The sequence below is a fragment of the Oryctolagus cuniculus genome, chromosome 9 (assembly GCF_051225735.1).
Source record: "Oryctolagus cuniculus isolate XC-2025 breed Fujian yellow rabbit chromosome 9, ASM5122573v1, whole genome shotgun sequence".
Classification (NCBI taxonomy): Eukaryota; Metazoa; Chordata; class Mammalia; order Lagomorpha; family Leporidae; genus Oryctolagus; species Oryctolagus cuniculus.
The window spans coordinates 5486327-5509630 of NC_142875.1; the positions used below are offsets into that span (position 1 = coordinate 5486327).

The 23304-nt window shown below is 42.3% G+C and overlaps 1 long non-coding RNA gene across 2 annotated transcripts in view; it reads right to left on the bottom strand.

Annotated features, from left to right (window-relative positions):
* Positions 1-23304, bottom strand: part of LOC138843750 (uncharacterized) — a 147007-nt gene that overhangs the window by 72255 nt on the left and 51448 nt on the right. For both annotated transcript variants that reach the window (XR_011378710.2, XR_011378709.2), the window contains exon 2: positions 15394-15472. This is a non-coding gene — a long non-coding RNA (uncharacterized LOC138843750). The remainder of the gene's footprint in view (positions 1-15393; positions 15473-23304) is intronic.

Below are 23304 nucleotides of genomic sequence, written 5' to 3' on the forward strand. Positions count from 1 at the left end.
TTAGAAGGGCAGCGGGAGGCCAGTGCAGCTGAATTGGGCAGTGAGAGGCCAGTGCAGCTGAATTGGGCAGTGAGAGGCCAGTGCAGCTGAATTGGGCAGTGAGAGGCCAGTGCAGCTGAATTGGGCAGCGATAGGCCAGTGCAGCTGAATTGGGCAGTGAGAGGCCAGTGCAGCTGAATTGGGCAGCGAGAGGCCAGTGCAGCTGAATTGGGCAGTGAGAGGCCAGTGCAGCTGAATTGGAGTGAATGAGTGGAGCAGCTGGGGGGAGGGTGTCAGAATGATGGAGATGATCTAAATTGAAATGGAAGAGGCTCATAATGCACTTTAGGAATTTTGCCTTTTCCTCGAGATGTCTCAGAAGGTCGAGTAGAGGGGGACTTGACCTGCCCCAATGATAAACGTGTTAGGCTCATCAGCTGAGCTTGATTGCTAGGGTGCAAGGGTGGAAGGCTGAGAGACTGGACAGCTGGAAGACTCAGGATGCCTAGCAAGAGAACATTAGCTGGGAATGGTGTGGCATCCACATAGGTGGTATAAAGGTGGGAGTGGGGGAGTAGGGTCAAGCTGTGGATGCTTTGCAGGTCAAGTTGACAGGATTGGCTAATGAGTTACAAGACTAGTGGAAGCATGAAAGATAGTCCCAAGATTTTAGACCTGAGTAACTGAGAGCTGTCATTACTTGGACAGCTATGGGAGAAGCAGGGGCTGGGAAAGTCTTCAGGAAAACAGACGCTTGGGTGCCACATAAATAGATGATAGATGACTAAGCAGAATCTATCAGTTATGCTTTTTATACTGGGATAAAGTCACACAAGTGAAATAAATTGTTTTATAAGCTGATGGTTCAGGCTTTACTTCTTTAAACAAACCAATATTGCCAGTTTTAGTTGTGATTTTGTGGTTAGCATCTCAGCAGGGCACAGAAGCGATAAAGCAGTACGGCGGCTAAGATGGACACAGGAAGACACTTAGCAAAGCAGGTTAAGGAATTTCCATAATGCCAAGGTGATGAGAATTTCCAAAGGGAATGACTGATGTTGAAGTGGACAAGTTTCTATGAGCAACTGAAGGATAAGGAGGAAGCCTTTACATGAAGGGGGAAAATCCATTACCACATCCAAGGATATCTTCAATACTACCTCAAACTGTAGCAACCTGGGTTGTGACGGGTGGCTGCCACATGACAAAGAGTTGCCCCATCAACACCAACAACCAAGAACACATGAAGAACTCTGCCCGACACACGGGGATCTGAAGAGACATCTACTCCCTGTGCTAAATGACACTGAATGATATTAAGCACCCTTCTTTCAATTTCAGAACACAGTCAAGCATCTCAGTGCTGGCCTGTTATTTACTCAGACGTACACAAAGAAATGGACATGCATATTTTCTAGAAGTATTTACAATGTTTGATGGTCAAAATTTAAGAGGTGCTAAAAGTTTCATTAGTGAGACTTTAATTATCAGAACTAGTAATTATCACCTGTCATACATACCCTCAGGTTTGCTCTATTAAAAAATTAAGACATTATATACATTCATTTCTAATTTGACATGCTGAGGTCTTTATTCCTCATCATTTTAATGAGAAATAATTGATTCATATTCAACTCACTGCAAATGAAGATTTTTTTTTTTACTTAAAACTAGAGGATTATAAATTAATATATGGTTGGATAAAGATAACCTAAAGCTCATTTACCATTACTGGGCTTGACCTTGAAAACAAAAACATTAATTCCAAGTTGTCGATGCCAGAAGCAGCTGAAATTTACAGATTTCTTTCACAGGGAACAAGGAAGTCTAAAAGGGTAGAATGGAAGGAGGGGAAAGGAAAGGAAGGAGAAAGAAACCAGGACCACAGAATTCTGTTTCCAAAGGAAAACAGAGCGAGGCTCTGGGCGACCAGAAGGCCATATTTCACAATACTGTATGGCTCATTTTGGCCTTTTCCGACGCTCCCACTGCTCAGGCAGTTATCTCTACACTCTGCTGTGCAGAGCTGCACGTGTGAGAGTTAAAAGTTACATCCTGACCTCAGAGTATCAAGACCCAGGAACTGGGACTTTAGTTTTATTCGTCCACACATCTACTCACAGCTGGAGGAATATGCCCAAATAAGGCTACATGGATTGCGCAAGAAGACCAAAGAGCTCTCAGGCAATGTCCTTCCTGCAGATTGCAAACAGCAGTTTGGTTGTCAGTTAAGCAGTCTGTGGCGTAGCCTCTGACAAGTCATAAAATGGACATTCTGCACTACTACTTAGAACATGGGTTAAGTTGTTTCTGTCAAACAAAACTTGCCATTTGACTTCCGATTTTCACCATGTACTCCAGTCTGTGAGCATTGGATGCTGCAGAACCTCCTTAACACAAGGTAGCTCCCAGCTCTGCCCTCAAGCACTCTGCCAGCAGTTTGGATGGCTTCGGTTTCAGACCTTTACGTGTTAAACTAGCCACAGTTCAGACCCATTGCACACAGACCCACAGAAAGCGAGCTCCTATTCCTTGTGTGGAAATTTGAATGGTTATTGTTAACTCACTTACACAATCCTGACAACAGAATGACGGTTGTATCTACCTAGCACTTCTTAATAACCAAACCGTATGTTTCTTGGTTGTGGGTTCTTTCCCTTTTTAAAGATTAGAAAACAATTGGGTGAGTGGAACTAAATTCACAGAATTAAGGTTAACACTCTCCTGTAATACGAGGAAACATCAATCCCTTCAAGTCAAGGATCAGGAGCCAGTTCAAAGTTTTGTAGCACTCAAAGCAAACAGACTTGTTAAATTGTAACAAAAACTAATACAAAATGCTGATTACCAAGCTGCCAGAGCCCTCTATCAAGCTGCTGGAGCCCTCTAAAGCCTTACACAGTGAGGGTCTCCTGCAAGATCCAGCCGCAGTCGTTAGCTACACAGCCCTGACGGGAATCAGCCAAGACCATACTGCTATGACTGCAGTCCACCTCTCCCTGGGGTCCTAGCACCTCTCCATCCAGAGGCTGGTGGGCTTCAGGCTTCAAGGCTATACTCTCCTTGCACAGTACCTCCCTTTGCAGCACTGACGTTCAGACTCTGCATAGACACTGCTGTTAAGCTTATTTTCCGGTTTTTAGTTGCACACATGGGAGTCAGTTCTGGCTTTGGATGTGTAGCCATGTGCAGTCTGATTGACTGCTCTGTGACATACAACGTACTTGATGACTGGCTCCTGGAAGCACCCTGCTCTCCCCACTTCCACTTGCTCATACCGCTTGGATGTCTCCCTATACCTATCTCCTTTGCTACTTTTAGTTGAAGGTTTAGTCTCATGATCTGCATTTCCACTAAGTCATTGGGACTTTTCACCTGCAGGCCACACAGGCCTCTCAAACACAGCCAAGACTGAACTTCTGCCCCACTCCCCAGATACGCAGTCAATGGCACATTCTTGCATGCACTTGCCTGCATCAGGCCCAGAGATCTTCCACAGTCCCTATCCTTGCTGTTTCCAATCAGTCACCAAGGACTAAGGATTTGACACCCAAAATGTCCCAGAAATTTTAAAGGTGAAGGAAGGAAAATTACAAGACAAATATGTATCAAAGCACAGACCAGGGCCAGCTTTGACACAGCTGGTTACCATCCCTCTCGACACTTTCACAGAGCAGAGCAGTGGTTCAAGACCTGGCTGCACCGTTTCAGATCCAGCTTCCTACTAATGCTCCCGGGACAGCAGCAGGTGATGGCCCAGGTACTTGGTCCACTGCCATCCACATGGAGACTCAGATGGAGTGCTGCACTTTCGGCTTCAGCCTGGACCAGCCCCAGCCCCAGCCAATGGGACCATTTGGGGAGTGAACCAACAGGTGGAAGTTTTCTCACCCCCCAACCCCCCCCACCCCTGTCACACTGCCTTTCAAATAAATTAAATCCTTCAAGGGAAAAAAAATAGAGCACTGACTACATTACTACTTTGAAAATCCATAAGGAGACTATTACTGCACTGAATATTTCCAGAGGAAGCATATTTTTATAGGTGCAACCTTAGCCATTAGCCTTACTGAAGCCAAGAGAGAAGCCATAGAATTGAACTTGAGAATGCACCAACAAATTTGTATTTCTTTAGAAGAGTATGTGGGAAAGTCCTACACAAATTTTTGGCTCTCAAATTACAATTAGCATTACCTAAAAAGGATTCTAAGCTTGTCTCCCTCTGAACATAAGCTCTAATACCTACAGTTCACACGGCAGAAATCATAACTTGGGAATCACATATGGGTTCATGTTATTTTCTTCTGTGGGTTTAACAAACTAATTTCAAGAACTTCTGACACCTAATCTTTCAGAACAAATGCCACAGCTCTTTTATTTTAAATGTGTTAGTGTGAAATACAGCAACAAACATGTTTGTATTTATTCTTGTACTGTTGCCCAATACATTCTACACTCCACTGCTCAGGATTGGCCGCTTGAGGGCCGCAATAAGAACTAAATCAAATCCTTTACATGCAGTGGTAAACAAAGGGGACACTTAACGCATCATTTTGATAATGATTAGAGGTTCTACACTGACATTAGGAGTTATGTCATTCTATGGGGTAGGGGCTGCTCTGTGTACTAGAAGATATTGAACAGCATCCTCTGACTTTACCCTCCAGATGCCAGCAATACCTTCCTCCCAGGTATGACCACCAAAAATGCTTCTAAGCATTGCCAAATGTGTTAGAAGGCCCCCCCCCAAAAAAAATCACCCCAGGTCGAGAACCCCTGCCCTGGATCTAGGCAGACACAAAAGCCTATTGTAAGGTGACCACAATAAGGCAAGGGTTTGGTGCTATCACATTCCAGCCTAACTGGGCTATTTAATGGCAGGGTACTGGGCCACTGAGGTCAGAAGGAGGGATATGCAGAGCACAGGGAGACAGCAATGTGCCAGAATGCCCTGCCATGTGAGCAGGGAAATCGCCCACTGGATCCAGAGTTGTCAGACAGGCTTAACTCTCCAAGACGACTTCTATAAGGCAGCAATCGAGAATTCACATCTTGCTGGTAGCAGGCATAAATGAAGCCTGTGGAATCACAGGTAGATGAAGATTTTTGTACGTTAACAGTGTAATAGGACCCACTTCCAAACCAAAGCTCACGGTTATTCAACTTCACTAACAGTTGCATAATTTATGAAATGATGGATTTCATATTCTGTACTTTAAGAATCATTGTGGAATATCTGAAGACTACATTCCCAAAATATCTAAATATATACTGGGAAATACTCAAGAAATCAAACTGCCGGGAGAAATGATTTATCTCAGAGCAAAGTAAACTGACTTGGGCAATTTGGGATGCTTATAATTCAGAATCATCCTGATAGAACAAGGAAGCTCAGGCACATGTCTAAAGACTTGATAAGGACACTGCAGGAAAGCAGTGAGTTTTACGGGAGTAAACTTTTGAGTATTGGTACTCTAATCAAAAGACAAAATTCCTCAAAGTGATCATTCACACTCTCTGGCTCATTTAAGACCAGAAGTGGAAGGGTAAAGAGCAGCACCTTCCCAGCCTGCACAGAGAATAACTGTTTCACATGCATACAAAGAACTCAACCCTACACGAAAGTCCAGCTGGTCTTCTCATTATCTCATTCTCCTAAGAACAGGATAAATACACTAAGCTCCCTGGGGTGCTTTCCATAGCCTCTGCGGATATGCGGAGTGTATTTCAGACCAAATAAGTTATTGACCATTCTGCTCTAACACCACAGAATTAGTCTTTTCTAAATAGCTTTCATCTTTGTTACTTAAGTACATCATTTGTATGGCTTCCATCTATCCAGGAGAAGGTCACAGAATCTTACGGGACAGGATTGAGCTTTCCCATCAATAAAGCCATCCTAATTCATCTGACGAGGGGAGACAAATTCAAGATTACCTCCTAGCACTTGCTACATTCCTTATTTCTTGAATCAATCTATTCACAGGTAGGATCTTCTTATTCGATTTCCCACACCAAGTATTAGACTTGAGTCACCTATAATCCCAAGACTCAATGTCACAACATCATTGGGTCCCCTGCCACAGGACACACTTCTAGGACATTAGGGTGCCTTTACTTAGCAAGGTCACATTTTATTTGTCACTGCTTTGATCTGAGGACATCTAAATGTACCATTAGTCCAAATGTCTCAGAAAACCCAGTTCATCTAGTTTTATAGTATATAGCACATTTTTACTTAGAGATATTTCCAAGTCTGAAATTCTCTTGCTTCAGTATCATCCTTGCTGTTTTGTGTAGTCCCTAAATTCTAATTCAGATTCTTTACCAATTAAAGTATCAATTCTCCACGGTCAAACAATTCGAGAGCAAAATTGTGCAAGTATCTGATGAAAAGAGAAACCACCAAGGTTTTTAGATGGCTGTATCATTCACATAATTTTCACTGGTCTTTTCCATCACATTCCTTCTTAGCTTGTATGAGCAGGTTTGCTTGACTCAGCACTTCTGCTGAATAAAGTAGATGGTATTGGAATTAGAAGGTAGGAAGTCTCTCTCATGATCACCAATTGTGAATCCTTTTATTTCTACAGCAAGTGTTTCTACCTCTAATGTGAACTCCCTGTCCAGGAGGACACACACATATTAGACAAGTTATGACAGATTTTCACATGGCTGCCACAACTTGGCACGAGGCACCAAAGAGCTGATGGCTATAAATGTGAGAGCTAAGTAGATGCCCATGAACATGCAAGCTTGTTCCTCTTTATTCCTTGAAGCAGCAAGTCATCTTGGTATTCCCTCATAGCTCTACAATGCATATATGCTCAGGTGTAGATCTGCCTTGTAGTTCTACCTTTTACTGAAAAACTGAAGAGACAGGTCTTCCACCTACATGTTCACTCTACAAGTGCCCCCCAACAGCTGCAGTTGGGCCAGCATGAAGTAAAGAGTTTGAAATTCATCTGGGTTTTCCCATGTGGGTGACAGGACTCAACTCTTTGGAGCCACCACCTGCTGCCTTCCCAGATGCACATTCACAGGAAGCTGGAATCAGAAGCAAAGCCGGAACTCAAACCCAGATACTCTAATGTGGAACGTGGGCATCACAGCAGTGTCTTGACAAATGCATCAAATGCTCAATATTGATTTTGCATTTTCTCAAACCATGACCCTCTAAAGAGATCTAAGCATGAGTGGGAAGAAGGAAAGCCACTGGACACATCAAGGAGATCTTTATCATAAGGTATTAGATGAACATGATTAGTTCATGCACTATCAAGGTTCAAAGTTCTCTAATTCATTCCTCAGTTACTCTATTCAACAAATGCTTCCTGAGAATTGAGTTGACATTTTTACCTTTCAAGCCACCTCTGCCATCAACTGTAGCAAAGATGGACAGATCCCCAAATACTGGCAGCTTCCCATCCCATGCACTCCTGTGCTTGAGTTTTCTTCAAATCCTTGGGAGCTCACTGTTAGGGATACAAGACATGGTGGGGATAGTCATTACAAGTGAGTGCAGGGATGAGAAAATAAATGACAGAACCTCTTCCTTTGGAGAGTTCCGAGCTAGAGCTTGCAAGTCAACTACAACTGAAAAATTTGTATGTACAGGTTTTCCTACTGTCCCCACAGGGCTGGAATCCTAGTGGCTCAGAGACAATCAGCACTATAATGTACTTTTTATCGGCAGTCTTCTCCCCCATCTCATTTTCACATGCCCTCAATTCCTGGAGTCCACTTCCAGATAGACCATGCACACCCAAGATCTTGTCTCAGGCTTATCCTTTTGGGCGAGTTCAAATAATTTATTAAGTCAGTCCAATAAACTTTCAATGCTCATTGACTCTAGGCTAGAAAAAGTACCAAATTCTAAAGACAAGCAAAACAGTGACATATCTTCATGATCTTGCAGGACAGAACAATTAGTCTGTCATTACAATAGACTATTATAGTTAGAAGAATATGGATGACCAAAGGGTTAGCAGAGCACATAGGAATGTGGGAGCAGGGACCCTCTTTTGGAATGATTCCAGGAAAGGGGCTTAACTGATGTTAATGATAGCAAATGATTACATGGAGGACAAGGGAAAGTAGAAGTAGTCATTTGAACAATTGAGAGCAGGGAATATTTATTCCTTCAAAGCAATTTACAGAGTACATGTTACAAACCAGGTGTTGCACTAGGCACTGGGAACACATTCATGAATCAATGCTTTGTATGGGATTTTGTCAGAATCTATTATTCTTTACTGCAAACACATCATTGATTTTCCATTATATTGTGAATATTTCCACAATAGGAACTATAATTTCATGATTTACCAAAACCTTTGATTCCTAACATTACACCCTATTTATACCTCACTGCCAAGCAATGTTTTTCTTGAGTCATTTTGAGGAGTGACTTAATGATGCAGGGTTGAAAGGGACCCACAACGATGTGGTTAAAGAGCTTGGCAAAGCACAATCTTCTTGGGCCAACATTTGTAAAACCAGAAGAAGTGTTCATGGTCCCAGACTTGCCTGCAACTTTTTGACCCATACTCCCACCCTGGAAACAGGAGAGAGTGTTAGATGTGAGGCCACAGGGAGACTTTCTCCAACGATAATCACTCAGGAAATTTTGGTCTATAAACCTGATCCGAGTCAGAGAACCAGCTCCAAAGGCCTTTGTCTGCAAGTCTCTGTCAAGGTGATGGAATCTAAAGTGGAGGCTAAGGTGAAAAGGGGCACAACTGGCTCCCAACTTAATGAAATACACAGCCATCTATGTCTATAGAGGCAGATTTATTTCCTGCTAAAACATGTATTTCCTGTCTCATGAACACAATTTGAGTACACCTTTTCAAATACCCAAGGAGAGACCGACATAACAGGGCAAGGCAACATAATAAACAGTACCACCTCACACTGGGTACATTTTTCTCTTTGGAAGGTCACATTTCTCACTGAATTTAACACCTACCCATCCCACCCCCAGCCCAGCACCCAGTCTATTTTTAAATGATCCAAGTTTAACTCAGTAAACTGCCTAGTTTAAATATTCTTCTCATCTATGTTTTTCTTCCTCTAGGGACCAAAGTATTTCCTGACATCTGTTTTGAATTTGTTTTTCTTTTAATTTCTGTGTAAGCCTCTTTTTCCTATCATCTGCGTTGAATTGAAAAGAGCATGTTGGGTTGAAAGGTTCTTTGCCATTTCGAGAATAATATTGCTTTTCAGTTTAAGGAGCTCCAAAAGGACATTGTGTTACCTCTACATTGATCCTATTGCCCATTTCAATCCAGCTGCCTTAGTTTGGCTACTGAAAGCTGTGAATCCCTGAAAACCACCCACAAGAGATTTCACGAGCCTAGAATAGAGAACTATGGGCAACCTCTGTTTTATCTGAATGTTCATGCGTCTCGCCTCCCCAGATTAGTAGGTTGAGGCTTGACCTCTCAATGTGATGGTATTTGAAGATAAGGTCTTATGGACAAGATTCTCATCCAATAGGATTAGAAGAGAGAACACTGGAACGTGTTCTCTTATTCACTCACATGAAGGCAGACATCTACAAGTCGGGAAGACAGAGCTCAGCAGAACCTAACTATGCTGGCTTCTTTATTTGACTTCTGTGTCTGAGCTATAAGACATCAGGTTTGCTTGTTGACATCCCCAGTTCCCCTACCACCAGCCTAGTCTTTTGTTATTGTGGCCCAAGTTGATGCAGCTGTTCTATTGTAAATTGTCTCTGCTGTCCTCCTGCATATCCCAGAAATTTCTAGGGATATGAGCAAGATTCCTGCTCATAGGGAGACTCCATTGACTGACCATATTGAGATTTTTCTAAATTTCCTAAGTTCTGATAACTCATGCTTAAAGACTTTTGCCTCTGTCCAGTAATGATATTTGGAGCATGTTTTCTTGTATATCCATTTGTGGAATTTTAGAGAAATAGTAGAAATAAAAGTTAAACTGCTGTATAGTATTCTATAGAGTACATATCCCATAATTTTTTTTTGACAGGCAGAGTGGACAGTGAGAGAGAGACAGAGAGAAAGGTCTTCCTTTTGCTGTTGGTTCACCCTCCAATGGCCGGCGCACTGCAGCTGGCACACCACGCTGATCTGATTGCAGGAGCCAGGTACTTATGCTGGTCTCCCATGGGGTGCAGGGCCCAAGCACTTGGGCCATCCTCCACTGCACTCCCGGGCCACAGCAAGAGCTGGCCTGGAAGAGGGGCAACCGGGACAGAATCTGGCGCCCCGACCAGGACTAGAACCCGGTGTGCTGGCGCCGCAAGGCGGAGGATTAGCCTAGTGAGCCACAGCGCCGGCCCCCATAATTTCTTTATCCAGTCTACTGTTGATGGGCATTTAGGTCATTTGCAACAAAATGGAGGAATCTGGAAAACATCATGCTGAGTGAAATAAGCTAGTCCCAAAGGGACAAATATCATATGTTCTTCCTAATCAGTGACAACTAGCCAAGCACCAAAAAGGAAACCTGTTGAAGTGAAATGGACACTGAGAAATAGTGACTTGATCAGCCCTTGCCCTGTTGATGAACAACTTAATACTTCATCCCATTTAGTATTTGTTGTTCTACTTAATACTATTGGTTAAGCTAATTTCACCTCACCCCAGTTAGAATGGCTCACATTCAGAAATCTACCAACAATAGATGCTGGAGAGGATGTGGGGGAAAAGGGACACTAACCCACTGTTGGTGGGAATGCAAACTGGTTAAGCCACTATGGAAGTCAGTTTGGAGATTCCTCAGAAACCTGAATATAACCCTACCATTCAACCCAGCCATCCCACTCCTTGGAATTTACCCAAAGGAAACGAAATTGGCAAACAAACAAGCTGTCTGCACATTAATGTTTATTGCAGCTCAATTCACAATAGCTAAGACCTGGAACCAACCCAAATGCCCATCAACAGTAGACTGGATAAAGAAATTATGGGACATGTACTCTATAGAATACTATACAGCAGTCAAAAACAATGAACTAATTAACACAATTATTCTTAGGTGTTTAAATTTAACTGAAAAGTGATCCCTGTTAAATATGAGTGGGAATAAGAGAGGGAGGAGATGTACAGTTTGGCACATGCTCAATCGGACTTGACCCAAACAGAATTAGATACGTACCTGGGGACTTTAATCCAATCCCATCAAGGTGGCATGTACCAATGCCATCTCACTGGTCCAAGTGATCAATTTCAGTTCACAATTGATCATAATGATAGTACTAAGAGTCAAAAGGGATCACATAAACAAGACTGTATCTGCAAATATTAACTGATAGAATTAAAGAGAGAATGATCCAACATGGGAAGCGGGATACACAGCAGACTCATAGAATGGCAGATGTCCTAAACAGCACTCTGGCCTCAGAATCAGCCCTTAAGGCATTCAGATATGGCTGAAGAGCCCATGAGAGTATTTCAGGCATGGAAAGCCAAGACACTCTGGAAAAACAAACAAACAAACAAAAAAAAACCACACACACACACACACACACACACACACACCTAAATGAAAGATCTGAGTGAGATCCCAGTGGAAAGAACGGGCCACCAAAGGAGGAGGTACCTTTCTCTGAAGGGAGGAGAGAACTTCCACTTTGGCCTTGTCTAAATGAGATCAGAGTTGGCAAATCAAAAGGCTTCCAGTCTTGGCAACTCATGACAAGAGCCTAGGGCGATTACTGATGCCATAAACAAGAGTGTCAATTGTTAAATCCATAACAGGAGTCACTGTACACTTATTCCCCATGTAGGATCTCTGTCCTTAATGTGTTGTACAATGTGAATTAATGCTATAACTAGTACTCAAACAGTACTTTACACTTTGTGTTTCTGTGTGAGTGCAAACTACTGAAATCTTTACTTAATATATATTAAGTTGATCTTCTGTATATAAAGATAATTGAAAATGAACCTTGATGTAAATGGAATGGGAGATGGGAGGGAAGTTATGGGGGGGAGCCAATGTAATACAAATGCTGTACTTTGGAAATTTATATATTAAAGTTAAAAATAAAAGTTACACATGTTGCCTATAATGTTACCATCTTAAATAACCATACTTGGAAAAGTTTACATAAGATCTAACTATGCATGGATTTAAGAAAGTTTTTGCATCAAAATAAGCTTGGCTTTTAATTCCATTTTTCTATATAGACTTTAAGATACCCTCACTTGTGTTGCAACAATTACTTCCAGTCATTTTTATATGATGATGATGCTTAAACCAAGAGTCATGTGTAGATGTGTAGATGTGTACATATATGTTGCATATACATACAAGTAGATCTGCATCATGTGAACCAGAGTCCTGTTAGCACATACATTTTAACCCCAGAGTCAGCAAGGCTTTTGCCAGCCCGTTTCTAGGTTCTTAGACTGTGGAGAATGAGTGAACGAACAGTTAGCAAGCAGAGAGCGTTCTTGAGAAGAGTTGCCAAGAATTAAAATGGATTCCCTTCAGTTTCTCTGAAAAATGAAATTCATGTTTCTCTACTGCTCAGCAGCTGGACTCCTCATCTGAATGCCAGTCCGTGAAACAACTGCTGTGTGACTCTTTGGCTGCTGCTTAGGAGAACATAAGGAGATGTCACCACGTAGTGCTGAGCTGGCCAGTTCCCTTCCAGCACGCGTCGATTCCCAAAGGACATAGTTTTCCACAGTGAGAGGTCTTTAAGTTCCAAAAGCCAACAGGACTCCAAGTCAGGGAATATCTTTGCCCTTTCTGAACCTCTGCATGCCCTCCCCTATCTTTACACAGCTGGCCTCTTGCCATCTGTATTTTAACATGTCCACAAAATAGGAAGATTTCTTCTCATTTCTAACAGGAAGTAATTTCTGTAAGTGATTATTATAAACAGTCTTCATTCTTGAATTCACATTTACTTAAGTGAAAAATCTCCTTATAAAATGGAATACCTGATCAGTCTATCCCAAGTTCAGTTCTCATGATCTTCAATGACCTTGGATAGGAAAGAATGGTACTAGAAAGTTTTGGGGCCGGCGCCATGGCTCACTAGGCCAATCCTCCGCCTGCGGCGCCGGCACACTGAGTTCTAGTCTTGGTTGGGGCGCCGGATTCTGTCCTGGTTGCTCCTCTTCCAGTCCAGCTCTCTGCTGTGGCGTGGAAGTGCAGTGGAGGATAGCCCAAGTGCTTGGTTTCTGCACCCGCATGGGAGACCAAGAGGAAGCACCCGGCTCTGGCTCGGTGCAACGCACCGGCCATAGCTGCCATTTCATTTGGGTGGTGAACCAACAGAAGGAAGACCTTCCTGTCTCTAACTCTGCCTGTCAAAAAAAAAAAAAAAAAAAAAAAGGAACACCATATCCCGAAAAGACTTAACTGTGGATTAACTTCTAAAGTCACTAAAATAAAGAAAAATCTCACAATATTTCCCAAAGGTACCCAGCATGTGCTTTACAAAGCTTAAAACATGCTTTTATGATAAAATCAAAGACAAATGATTTTTGAACCTGAGTGTTTTTCCAAATTCAAGATTTAAATTGACAGGTAGCGTTATAGACAGTGAGACAGAAAGATCTTCCTTCTGTTGGTTCACACTCCCCAAATGGCACTTTGGCCGGCACTGCTCCAATCCGAAGCCAGGAGCCTCCTCCCGTCTCCCATGAGGGTGCAGGGGCCCAAGCACTTGGGCCATCCTCCACTGCTGTTCCAGGACACAGCAGAGAGCTGGACTGGAAGAGGACCAACCAGGACTATAACCAGTACTCATATGGGATGCCGGTGCCGCAGGTGGAGGATTAACCAAGTGAGCCACCGTGCCAGCCCCCCGAATTACAGGGTTCTTAAAAATATGGGTGTGGGTAGGGGGGTGGGGAGGCAGGTACAGGTGTTAGGTTTCCCTACAAGTTACCTGAAAAGCAGTTTCCGGAGGCTGATCAAGTAGATGGCTCCCTCACTATTTACATCAATTCTAAAGGAACTGTGGGGTGTCTACACTGGCAGAGGAAGGGAGAAGAGCATGAGAACACGAGGTCGAAGCATGTACACTGTAGGAGATGCTTTCTCTGTGGCTTTGAAGATCTTGTTTTAAAGGGACCCACATATTTGCTTCGGGGCTTGGCACAGGGTATGTGCTGCACATGGAGCAGCAGTCACAGCTGCTGAGTAGCTGGCCCTCATTCTGCAGTGCTCCCTGCCAGCTGGCCAGCAGCAGCCCCAGCTTGCAGAATGGGTGGACTCCTCCCAGCGGTTACGAAAAAGTAGAGAAATGCTGCTCTTCCGGTTTTCCTCCTAAACCATCTTAGTTTAAGCTCAATCTCAACAGCCACCTCCCCAGATGGCAACTTAGGATACAGCATGCTTCCTCCAAATGCGTAATTATGAATGTGAGGTTACATTTGTATAAGGGCAGGAAGCAGTGGAAGCGCTCCCTGCAGCAAGCTGTGAAGAGGGTATGGAAGGAGAAGTGGCAGTGTAGCGAGTGCATGGGGAACGTGCGAGTGCTCACTGCACCATGGGTGCACCAGCAGCACCGGACACAAGGCAGCCAGAAAATCCACTTCCTTTGCATATGCTGAAGGCTCAACAGGACATCCCCCTCACTCATTCAAGCTGGCTTGTTTCAGACAAAAAATGGCATCCAACGATATTTATGGTGATTTTTTTAGGAGTACTAAATTGGATGTGAAATCCAAAAAGGAGTCCACACATGTCAACACACTGAAGGTGTTGCAACAAATCCTATCTGGAAGGCCAGGCATGTTGGGGAAGGGACACTAGCTGGCAGAGCCCTCCAGGAAGCCAACGTCAACCGAGAGGGCAAAGGTTTCATGGCTTTTCAGAATGGTGAGAAGATCTTCACAACATCCCATGGTTTTAGATGAAGACGAATGTGTTTTCTTTGCTGTGTTTTTATGCTTTGGATTTTTAGTTTTCTGCTTAGGGGTGATTTGTCATCTAACTTTGGGTACACACAGGAAGAAGGCAGTCTGCTCTGTAGCCCATCTGGATGTAGGGCCTTACCCAGTACCCTCAGAGCACATCAGCCCCAAATCACTCATCCCACAGCCTTTGTTCTGCATGCCTGGCTGATCTCAGTTCAATGGGGGAGGGAGAGGGAGAGGAAGAGGAGATGAACGATTGACTGGAAAAGGAGAAGCTTGCAACGCTATTAGGGCTAGGACTAAGGTATTGCCAGACATGCTGGTGATCTAGCAGGCTGGCTTCTGACATAGGATGATGCCTCTTTGCCACAAAGGCCCATGCCTCTAAACCGAACTTCCATCTGCTACTTGTAATTGCTTGTTCAGGTTATGCCAGTTATGCTCCCAGTTCCAAAATACAAGATCTAGAAGTCACTGGATTCTTGAGTAGGTTCTCCCAGGAAAATGAAAGGCAGCATGGCAGAGTTCAAGGAAGACAACATACCTCCAGCGAGCTTTAGAACTGCTGGCGACTCCTTAGGCTGAGGTTGCAAGAGTTTACAGTCCTTTTATCTTTCTCCAAGCTGCAACAACAACAACAACAAAAAAAACAATTTTAACTGCCCATGACTTGGACACCATAATTACAGAAGGGGGAAAAACAGGGTGACAAACCATTTTGAAGGTTTATGTAAGTGTGCATTTGAAAGGGAGAGGAGTAGGGAAGGGAGGGAGAAGGAGAGAAATCCCATCTACTGATTCACTCCCTGAATGCCTGCAACAACCAGGGCTGGGCCAGACCAAAGCCAGGATCCCAGGACTCCATCTGGATCTCCCACGTGGCTAGCACATGGCTGTAAGCACTTGAGCCATCATCTGCTGCTTCCCAGGGGCATTAGCAGGAAACTGGGTAAGGAGGAGGTGGGGCCTAATTTCAGGCACTCTATTATAGGATGTAGGCGTCCCAAATGGCAGCTTAAGTTACCATACCACAACACCTGCCCCCACTCCCAAGAACCCATTGTATAATTTGCAAAACCCAGGTAGAGGTTGTAGAAGGAGGAGATGAAGTAAATGAATACTGATTTTTAATCATAATTGTGAAACATTGATTAAGAAGAACTGAAGAAAATATTACTGAAATCGTATTTTGGGAAGAGACAAGGTGAAATTAAAAACAGAAGCATTTACAAAATACACATGGCATTTTGCCTGGGAACCATGGGCAATACACTTCCCAATACTCGTCATCTCTTTGGCTGCCAAGTTTATCACAAGTGGAAGTGGCGCTTTAAGAAGTGACAGCACATTGGCTAATAAACACCGATTTATCTTCCGCAGAGCTTATAGCTGTGTTTGAAATGATATCCACTGAAGTGTCACATACTAATTTAGAAACATTTCGACAGGGAAATTTTTCTGTGAACTTTGTATCACCACATTCCTGTAAAAATACCCACTTTATCAGCAGCAATAGCAACAATATACCTCACAAATGCTGCTAAATACTCAGAAAAGACATGTTAAGTACCTTCCGTGCACAGAGTATTGCACCTAGCCTGCCTAGGTAGAGACCAGTGGTGGGGGAAGACAGCAGGAAAAAAGTTTGAGAAAGTTGCCTTCACCTTCCAGTTGTACCAGGCTAAATCCTTTCTTGAAGTTACAGGGGTTTTTGTGGGTTCTTTATGGGGGCATGAGAGAGAAGAGAATAATTCTATCAAGTCTTTCAGACCAGATGGTTTAGATGAAGAGGAATAAAGAGTAGAAATGGGTAGAGAGTATGCCCATTATGCCTGATGGCTAGTAAATCCATGAAAACATCAGAAGTAGTAGTCCGAGTATGATTCTTAGCATTAAACTCATGGATCTTCCAAAAAAGTTATTCCAACAACTTTAGTTGGTGCTAACGTATTGTTTCTCATACAATGGTCAAATGCACATGGGTTGATTTCTGATGTTTCTATTCTGTTCCATTGGTCTATCCATCTGTTTCTGTACCAGTACCATGCTGTTTTGATTACAACTGCCCTGTAGTATGTCCTGAAATCTGGTATTGTGATGCCTCCGGCTTTTTTTTTTTTTTTTGTACAAAATTGCTTTAGCTATTCAAGATCTCCTGTGTCTCCATATGAATTTCAGCATCATTTTTTCCAGATCTGAGAAGAATGTCTTTGGTATCCTTCATTGGTATCGCATTGCATCTATAAATTGCTTTTGGGAGAATGGACATTTTGATGATGTTGATTCTTCCAATCCATGAGCATGGAGGGTTTTTCCATTTTTTGGTATCCTCTTCTATTTAAGATTTTGTAATTCTCATCGTAGAGGATCTTTAACATCCTTGGTTAAGTTTATTCCAAGGTATTTGATTGTTTTTGTAGCTATTGTGAATGGGATTGATCGTAGAAGTCCTTTCTCAGCCGTAGCATTGCCTGTGTATACAAAAGCTGTTAATTTTTGTGAATTTTATATCCTGCTACTTTGCCAAACTCTATGAGTTCCAATAGTCTCTTAGTAGAGTTCTTTGGATCCCCTAAATAATCATATCGTCTGCAAAGAGGGATAGTTTCTACAGTCAACTTATATTTGATCAAGGATCTAAAACCAATTCCTGGAGCAAGGATAGTCTATTCAATAAATGGTGCTGGGAAAACTGGATTTCCACGTGCAGAAGCATGAAGCAAGACCCCTACCTTACACCTTACACAAAAATCCACTCAGCATGGATTAAAGACCTAAATCTACGACCCAGCACCAAATTATTAGAGAGCATTGGAGAAACCCTGAAAGATGTTGGCACCAGCAAAGACTTCCTGGAAAAGACCCGGGAGGCACAGGCAGTCAAAGCCAAAATTAACTATTGGGATTGCATCAAATTGAGAAGTTTCTGTACTGCAAAAGAAACAGGCAAGTGAAGAGGCAACAGACAGAATGGGAAAAAAATATTTGCAGACTATGCTACAGATAAAGGATTAATAACCAGAATCTACAAAGAGATCAAGAAACTCAACATCCAAACAAACATCCCACTTAAGAGATGGGCCAAGGACCTCAATAGACATTTTTCAAAAGAGGAAATCCAAATGGCCAGACACATGAAAAAATGTTCAAGATCACTAGCAATCAGGAAAATGCAAATCAAAACCACAAAGAGGTTTCACCTCACCCCAGTCAGAATGGCTCACATTCAGAAATCTACCAACAATAGATGCTGGCGAGGATGTGGGGGAAAAGGGACACTAACCCACTGTTGGTGGGAATGTAAACTGGTTAAGCCACTATGGAAGTCAGTCTGGAGATTTCTCAGAAACCTGAATATAACCCTACCATTCAACCCAGCCATCCCACTCCTTGGAATTTACCCAAAGGAAATTAAATTGGCAAACAAAAAAGCGGTTTGCACCTTAATGTCTATTGCAGCTCAATTCACAATAGCTAAGACCTGGAATCAACACAAATGCCCATCAACGGTAGACTGCATAAAGAAATTATGGGATATGTACTCTACAGAATACTATACAGCAGTCAAAGGCAATGAAATCCGGTCATTTGCAACAAAATGGAGGAATCTGGAAAACATTATGCTGAGTGAAATAAGCCAGTCCCAAAGGGACAAATATCATATGTTCTCCCTGATTGGTGACAACTAACTGAGCACCAAAAAGGAAACCTGTTGAAGTAAAATGGACACTATGAGAAACAGTGACTTGATCAGCACTTGTCCTGACTGTCAATGAACAACTTAATACTTTATCCCTCCTAGTTTTTTTTTGTTTGTTCCACTTAATATTATTGAATGAATTCTGTAATTAATAGTTACTCTCAAGTATTGAATCTTAACTGAAAAGTGATCTCTGTTAAATGTAAGAGTGGAATAAGAGGCAAGAGATGTACAATTTGGGACATGCTCAAGCTGACTTGCCCCAAACGGCAGAGTTAGAAACATACCAGGGGATTCCAATTCAATCCCATCAAGGTGGCATGTACCAATGCCATCTCACTAGTCCAAGTGATCAATTTCTGTTCACAATTGATCATAATGATAGGACTAAGAGCCAAAGGGATCACATAAACAAGACTAGTGTCTGAAAATACTAACCAATAGAATAAGAAAGGGAGAGAACAATCCAACATGGGAAGTGGGATACACAGCAGACTCATAGAATGGCAGATGTCCTAAACAGCACTCTGGCCTCAGAATCAGCCCTTAAGGCATTCGGATCTGGCTGAAAAGCCCATGAGAGTATTTTAGGCATGGAAAGCCAAGACACTCTGGCAAAAAAAAAAAAAATGACCTAAATGGAAGATCTCTGTGAGTGAGATCCCAGTGGAAAGAACAGGTCAAAGGAGGAGGTACCTTTCTCTGAAGGGAGGAGAGAACTTCCACTTTGACTATGACCTTGTCTAAATAAGATCAGAGTCAGCAAACTCAAAAGGCTTCCATAGCCTTGGAAACACATGACAAGAGCCTAGGGTGATTACTGATGCCATAAACAAGAGTGTCAATTTGTTAAGTCAACAACAGGAGTCACTGTGCACTTACTCCTCATGTAGGATCTCTGTCCTTAGTGTGCTGTACATTGAGATTTAATGCTATAACTAGTACTCACAGTATTTTTCACTTTATTTCTATGTGGGTGCAAACTGTTGAAACCTTTACTTAATATATACTAAACTGATCTTCTGTATATAGAGAATCGAAAATGAATCTTGATGTGAATGGAAGGAGAGAGGGAGTGGGAAAGGGGAGGGTTGCAGGTGGGAGGGAAATTATGGGGGGAAGCCATTGTAATCCATAAGCTGTACTTTGGAAATTTATATTCATTAAATAAAAGTTAAAAAGAACAAAAAAAATGTACATGAGTAGTTGGGTGACAATTATTTTCATTACAATGGTAGACTCGAGCATTGTGGCAAAGAATGTAGCTCATGGATGACTTCCCTGTCTTTAAGCACATGATGCTCCTCCTGCAAGATTGGTAGTAGAAAGACACTGACCAAGCCAAACCCAGGCATGGTTTACCATGCTTATTCAAGAACAGTGGTTCTAGAAGTAAACAGAGGACTCAAGTGGAGACTGTAAGTGGGAACCTAAGTAGGAGACTCAAGTACTCTACACAGCAGCAAGGAGGTGAGTTACAGGTGGTGCCTATTACTATGGCAAATTTACCATCCTTTTGAAACTTCCCAAATGCAGATGGTCAGTGCTAAAGCTTACCACTGTTCAAACTCATCGCACACCCTTCATACACTCACTGGCTACAAACCCCAATCATGTGCTAGGTGGGTGTGAGCATCAAGTAAGGTTGCACATGTATGACTGTTGCCACAAGGCCTATTGCATAGTCAGAAATCAACTCAGATTTGCACCTGGAAACAAGTCCCTTGTGGTCCAGTTCTCATCCTGACTTTTCCATGCATTGCATCTGAACATTCTAAAGCACTATGACCCATTCACAGGAAAATGAGAACCGACCTTCCAAAATGATAGACCTGACTTGGTTGTCATTCTGTAAAAATGTCCTTTCCTAGAAGCTATTTACCAAGTTCAAATACCTCAAAGAATGCCCTAAGTGTTCTTTTAGGATGAGCATCATGACAAGTTAGAGTAGGAGCACAAGGGTGAAATTTAGGAAGCAGTACACTAAAGAGTACAGCAAAACAAACTTCAGATCAGCCACCATGAAATTCTTGATTCATAATACCTGCCCTTTTGTTTTGTTCTACTATTGCTTCTCAGTGTTCTTGTCATTTAGCCAAATTCCCAATTCAGGGTGGATGTATTCACTACAGAGATACTCAGTCTCCATTCTCAAAGCTGTGTCTAAATTATAGATTCACGCAGCTACATTTCTGTAGTTTCAGCACTTTCTCTAATTAGTTTAATATTTCCTTGAAGTACCAGAAAAATTACTTCTATTGCCCTCCACAGCAATAGGAGTTGCATAAGACATTGACAAAGTAGTTAAGTTTATAGAATTCCTATTTGTGTAGAGGCAGAACCCTGATGGTGTATTAACTGGGAAGAGTACTGGTGTAGGCTGTCCCTTCAAAGCTGTTAAGCTTGTGAGAAACTCAGGCAACAATCCTAACAAACCCCATATCCAACTGTGACCATCGAGTACGAGTGGTCATCTTGCTATTTCTGAGATTTGCCTATTTGACTCTTCCAATCTCTTAAATTTAGTAAAGGCTACATGCAGTATGGTTTAGCATTCATTTGTTCAATGTTTTGAAACACTATCAGGTACTATTGATAGTCTAGAGATACAACAGTGAACAGACAGAAATCTTGTATTAAAATGGCAGCAGACGTTGAGATAGTGTATAGTGTACCAAGTAACCTTAAGAGTTAATGACAGGAAACATGAATCCCAAGATGGGAGTTGAAATGTCAATGTAGTTAGGATGGTTAGAGGATGAGAAATACGAAGAAAGAGGCACTCAAAAGTGATTCTAATGGCATCAATCCTTTGGGCCTGAGCTACTGAGAGGACATGAAGACCACTGCCTGAGAGGAGTTGGGTTGGGAGAGGGATCAGATACCAGGACCTGTTAGGTACTTTGTACGAGTCAGATGGGTGCATCAAGAAATGCAGACTATCTGGAGCTGGGGGTAGACAACTGAAGTGGAGGTACACATCTAGAACATGCCCTGTAGCTGATGAGGTCGTGAGTGTGGAGGCAATCTCCCTGGGTGAGCAGCAGGGTACAGAACATGACCTTTGAAGAGCTCAGGGAGAATCCTGCACAGAAGCCAAGAAAGTTGGAGATACCCAGGCCACACGGCATCCCAAGAACCAAGAGGTGCCAGCATTTGCTGGGATGGTCCCATATATCTGCCACTTCAGAGACAAAAGACTAGAAAATGCCACATCCTTAGCCACACAAAGGCCAATAGTGACAATGAGAGAGTTGTGTTAAGTGCAGGGTCGTAGAAGGAATCTAAATGGCAGTGGACTCAAGAAATTGGCTTCTTAAAGGCCAGAAGTTTTCCTTCCCTCAAACCCTTCTTTGAGTGGCTCAGCAAGAAGAGCTTTTCTTTACCAAAAGAGAAATGGGTTTTCTTACAAACATGTTTGAAAGGGACACTTGTTTAGCTGAGGTGTGACTTGAGTAGTTTGACAAATATGTTCTCATTTTTAGCAATTCTAGTGGCCAAGTTCCTTCAATAGGGATATTCCAAAAACACTCAAGTTTCAATCCAAAAATCTCGAGGATTTTTCTTCCTGTAAAATAGTTTAGAGCATGATCAGTAAGAATCCTGGAAAGTTGGCATTTGATGAATAATCTCCCAAAACCATTCTCTTATGCAAGTACCAAAAACACCCGAGGTAATGTATTTCCTTCAGCTTCCATAGCCCTTCATTAGAAAACATTTGATCTGGGAGCTACTCAAATTCACTCTAAAATAAGACAAAATATCAACCAACAACTAAACAGCCAGTTTATTAAAGCAGTGCATATCAGGCTTAATTATTAGTGTTTGTCCTAAAAGTGATATGATGTACTATGGACTATGTACCTGGAAAGTTAGAAGTACAAAGAGACTCATCTTTGACATTAAGAAATCCTGGTTAAGATATACAAATACTAATGAACTCTAAGGATAGCCACCACTTGCTTGCAAATACAAGCTCATTCTATTTCAATGAGCACCACATGGGTGCCTGCCATAGGATACAGCAATCAATTTCTGTCCACTCAAAACATTCCTTTTCATAGGAAAAAGATGAACACACAAGCTTTGCAGAATTTTGACTCATTTAAGAAATCAGACCTGATGCTGCTTAACTCCGGAAACTCCAACCAATGCTATTAGGAGTTGTACATCAGGATGCAACAGGGCCCTCTGTTCGTATGCCATTGGAGTGCACATGGGCAACACCTTTGTAACGTGGGTTGCCATCCATCAGCCACACAGTGATCAAGGAGGCCCCTTCAACGCTGGGTTTCTGAAGTCTAATATTTACCAGATGTGTAGCTCATTCCCTCTCCAAGTTAGAAAACGGACAGTGAGGCTTCCTCATGGACTCTGGATGACAACCCAGAAACCTGCCTCCAGGATCCCCTTTCCTCCAGAGCTGCACTGTGTTACAGCTTCTAAGTGAAGGCAGATTGCTGCCGATTTAATGCTGTAGCACTTGCCTTACTTTTTCAGGAACCATGTATAGAAGATCATTTGAAGAATAAAATTCAAGTTAATGATTAACTGGAAGTGGTCATCAAGTTTGTTATTTAAATTTTAAGATGACCAAGTTCGATTCTCCTTTACAGAAGTCATAGAAACTTTTAGAAAGACTGTACACACTTATGTGTTCATTGAAATGACATCTTGCTTAATTGAGTAGGTTATACTTTAGGACAAGGAAATTAGGGTAGGAATTACCTTGTGACACAAATGTAGGCTTCCAAG